Raw genomic sequence first — 5205 nt, 5'->3', positions numbered from 1 at the left:
TGGAAAATTTACACTTTTTCCCCTATTATTCCACATTTTTACAATTTAGTCCTTACCACATAAAATCACAATTTCATGAAATTAAGCACAAACCAAAGCTAGCCGAATTTTAAATATATTACTCTCAACCCATATTTTCAATTTATTTCACATTTCAACCCCTCAATTTACACTTTTCACAATTTAATCCTTATTTGACATTTTTACCAAAAATCACTTAACAAAACATATTAATCTATCAACAATTATTCATTTTCCATCATCAACTCTCAAAAAAATCAAGCTATCATCAATAGAAACTCACAATTTCATCAATAAATTCAGAAATTAAGGTATGGGCTAGCTAGAACACGAAGCAACAATCACAAAAACATAAAAATTATCAAAAATCGAGCTCGACACATACCTCAATTAAAGACAACAAGGGTCGAACCCTAAAATACTTAAATAGATGTTTCTTTTATCTACATTCAATGGACGGTGATGGAAATTAACATGATTTTGGCTTTTATTTTAGTTAATTAAGTCATTTTAACCATTCTACCATTTTAACCTTTAATAACATTTAAAATTTCCATTATACCAAGCCATAGAATTCCACTATCAACATTTATGGGATAATTACCACTTAAGGAGTCCCACTATTTAATATCACAGCCATTTAATACCTTTAACTTATAGAATTCAAATTTTATGCTTCACGCGATTTAGTCCTTTTTACCGAATTAACCACTCAAACGGTAAAATTTATTTACGAAAATTTCACACAAATCTAATATGATGCTGTAAATATTAAAATAATAATAAAATAAATTTTTCAATGTCGGATTGTGGTCCCGAAACCACTGTTCCAATTAACCCTAAAAATGGGCTGTTACAAATTTTACCCTTGACAAATAAAAATATTTGGTGCCAAAGTATTCAATTACCAAATCTAACCAAAATGAAATCATGTGTGGCTATTTGGATGTCTTCCTTTAGTTGTTGAGTATTCAAGTTTAATACACCTCAATTTAAGGTTCTCAATATTCCTAACCTGGCTGAGTCTAAAGCCTTAATAAACAAGTCAGAAAATTGATTCTAAGTTGCTATAAACCTTAATTTCTTTGAATCATTTTCAAAAAATTCTCAAATGAAATGATGCCTAATGTCTATGTGTTTAGTCCTTAAGTGCATCATTGGATTCTTAGAGATGTTTTTGCATTTGTGTTATCAGAATATGCAGTGGCCATTGGCAAAGCCATTTTAAAATCCTCTATCATCTGATTCATCCATAGTAATTGAGCACAATAGCTTCCAGCAGCTATGTACTCTACTTCTTTCGTTGAAAGTGAAATTGAAGCTTGCTTCTTACTATACCATGAGACTAGGTCTGATGCCAAGTAAAAGTATCCTACTAATGTGCTCTTTCAATCATCAATTTTCCCAACTCAATCAGTACCATTGTAACCTACAAGGTTCATTGCACTATCTTTAGAAAATCAAACTCCTAAATATGATATTTCATGCATATACCTAATAATCCTTTCGACAACTTTGACATGTTATTCTTTAGGATTTCCTTGGTACCTATCACATACCCCAACACTGGAACGCTAATCTGGTCAATTAGCAGTGAGGTATAATATGCTTCCAATCATGCTTCTATACATGGTATTGGAAGTGGGCACCTTCGTTGCATCTACACATATCTTCTCACTTGTTGACATGGGAGTTTTGGCAGGCTTGGAATTCTTTAAGCCAAACTTTTTCATAAGGTTCTAAGCATACTTCTCTTATGAGTAGAATATACCATCCTTCAGTTGATTAATATGGAACTGATCGCGTTATTTCGTGATAGGTTTTAAATATTTATAATTACTCGTTCTTAAACTAACTATTATCTCGATGTAGGCAAGTGTACCTATCGAACAGTAGTATAGTTTTAGCAAAACCGGATTGTCGAACCCAAAGGAACTAAAAGTACTAGTAATTACTGTCTTTTTATTATCTAGCCTAAGAATAATATGGTTTTGTTTTTAACTAACTAATTATCTAAACTAAGAACTCATAGAGAATAGAATTGGGGAATTGCTTTTGGGAAAATTGATTGAATGAAGACAATACCTAAGGAAAAATCCACCTAGACTTTTCTTGTTATTCTGGCTCCGAATCAGACGATTTATTCATTCAACTTGTTCCATAGAGATCCCTAAGTTATGTTATTATCCCTATTCAAGACTAATAACATCTAATCTATAGATTGAATAACCGAGACTTTTCTCTAATTAACACTCTAGGGTTGCATTAACTTGATCTATGGATTCCCTTATTAGGGTTCACCCCAATACGGCAAAATCTTGTCACCCTATGTCTAGGCGCGCAATCAACTCCGCTTAATTATGATAAATTTACTCTTAGACAGGGTCTATTCCTCCTCTGAATAAGAGCTTATCTTGAATCAGTATCCTGGGATATCAAAATAAGAATTAAGAACACATAATTAAGAACAAGTTAAATATTTATCATACAATTCAGAAAATAATAACAAGATTCATCTTAGGTTTCATTCCTCTTAGGTATTTAGGGGATTTAGTTCATAACTAAGTAAGAAAACATCTCAGAAAAATAAAGAATACAAAACATCAAGAAAACCCAAAACTTCTGAAGGGGAATTGAGGAGAGATCTTCAGTCTTGATGATGAATCCGGCTTCTGAGATGAATCAATCGGCTTCCTTGGAGTAATTCCTTACTCCCTCTTCTGTGTGCCCCCTTTCTTCCTCCTCTAGGGTGTATTTATAGGCTTTGGAATGCTTAAAAGCCCTCAAAATTAGCTTTTTCCGAATTGGACTCAACTTGGGCTCGGCAGGGACACGCCCGTGGGACACGCCCATGTTCGATTACTTCAGTCCATGTTCGAGCTTGCCAAATTGACACGGCCGTGTGGTCTGCCCGTGTGAGGAGGTCCAGGCTGTGTTGATTTCGTAGTTTGGCCCATTTTCTCCGTTTTTGGCCCGTTTCTCGTTCCTTTCCCTCTCCTATGCTCTCCTAAGTATAAAACATGAAATTAAAGCATTAGGAGCATCGAATTCACCAATTCTAATGAGAAATCATCCATAAAATGCATTAAACATGGGGTAAAAATATGTATAATTTACGGTTTATCAAATACCCCCACACTTAAGCATTTGCTTGTCCTCAAGCAAAATCCTCAACTCATAATCAAAATAAATTCTCCTCAACTTATAATTTTTATCGATAATATCTCAAAATAATCCATAGGCAATCATATATTGAGAATTCAACTAAAAGAACATAAAAGTTTCAAACATTCCAAGTTGAGTATTTTAATCATGCAAACATAGGTGTCTCCCCTTATTTATGTAATTACCTTTGATTCAGAATATTACAGAATTTCACATCCTCACTAAAGATTCACTCAAATCACTCGAGTTGTTTAAGGAAAATAAATGAAGCACTCAATAGGCAATAATGAAAAGTCATTACCATAGGCTTGCATGAAAATCAAATCTCCACCACTATAATTTAAGATGATACATCAATAAAAAGGTCTTTAGAGGGTTGTAATGAGGCTTTGTTAGGGGGTGTGGTCACAAGCTAAAAGAAAGGGTTAGAATCGAGATTGAATTGAAAATTTTCCTAACTATAAAAAGAGTTAGTCTTCATTTGCGCACAACAGAGCTTCTCTTAGAATATGAAATTACAGATATGTATACATAGTTTTTTTTTTAAGAACAAGTTAAAATAATATAGACTAACTATTAAGAACAAAACATAGCTAAGCAATCCATTCAACTCAAATCTCGACAAAAATAGTGATTAATTTAGGGGATTTCAACAATAATGGGTTAAAGGTTAATATTGAGGTTAATACAAGGAATGGCTTGTTAGCCTCAAATGGGTTTACTAGGGATTAATCGTGGAGGTAGGCTTTCCATGGCATGAGTGGGTTAATCGTAAGTGCCTTAATCATTTTGATATACCAAATCAGATGGTGTGGTCTCGACATGCATAGTCAAGCAAGTTCTAGAATAACAGTTCAATACTGACACGCTCAAAGCAATAATAAAAGTGAGCATGGAAGGATTAATAGATGCTCAAGAGGCTCAAAAATCTCACAAAAATTATGGCTTTTTTATGTTTAGACTCGTGAATTCCAATTCAAAGTAATACCTAGACTTGGGGAAATAACCTATAATTTTAAATTCTTAAAAATCAAGTCATCATGCTTGATTCTCTAATGTCTTAAAGTTTAAACAATCAATGCATAAATGCCTATGTTTTAATTCAAGATATATCAATCAAAATCATAAATCAATTAAAATTTATCCTAAATATAATATGAAAGCTTTTCAAGAGAACAAGGTAATTATTTAAGGATTTTTCTGATAATGAAATAAACCCCCCACACTTAAGATGTACATTGCCCTCAATGTACAAAGATAGATATTAGAGTATAAAAATAAGATAGGGAGAGAAGTGAAACTTCCTGTATGATGAAATCCTCGAACTGGAGTTCTGGAGAGGAATCGGTTCGAGAGTGGAGGAGGATACTCCGGCGGTCGAAGAGGTTCATTAGGCCATTAGTCCCGGTGGAGTTTTAGTTCCTATGTGACAATGAGCTTAAGAGCTCTATATAACTGTAATAAAATCAGGAACTTTTTAGGGGATATTAGGAAGAATAATTACTCAAAAAGAAATAACCGAGTTTAATAATTAAAAATAAAATTTCTAAAATCTAATAAAAATAAAAAATAGTTTCAATAAAAATTAAAAACATAAAATAAGAAATAAATATTTCTAAACATCTTCATCGCTGGATGATTCGCGAGGTGGGACTAGCGATGAGATGTGGAAGTACTGACAAATCTGCTGAAGAGTAGCATTAATGTTGTTAAATCATTGAAAACACTGCTGCTTGAATCGGGTGAGGCACTCAGAGATGTCAGCATATGAAGCCACCGCATGAACTGGACGAGAGGGTGGTGGTGCCTGAGCCGGTAGGTCTTCGTGCTGCGAAAGGACATCCTCAAGAATGTCCTCGTAGGCCTCCTTCTCGGTAGATTGGGCGAGACGATATTGGGGAGGGTAGGTTCCTCGGCGCCTCTCGATCATCCTCATGCTAAGCATGCTCGAGATGCCTTGTGGAGACATCTGGCCAATGAGGGTGAGGGATGATTCTTGGGCCGCGGTGTTGAGGAAAC

The sequence above is a fragment of the Gossypium hirsutum genome, chromosome A07 (assembly GCF_007990345.1).
Source record: "Gossypium hirsutum isolate 1008001.06 chromosome A07, Gossypium_hirsutum_v2.1, whole genome shotgun sequence".
In the NCBI taxonomy this organism is placed as follows: domain Eukaryota; kingdom Viridiplantae; phylum Streptophyta; class Magnoliopsida; order Malvales; family Malvaceae; genus Gossypium; species Gossypium hirsutum.
This window is presented reverse-complemented; position numbering follows the sequence as displayed.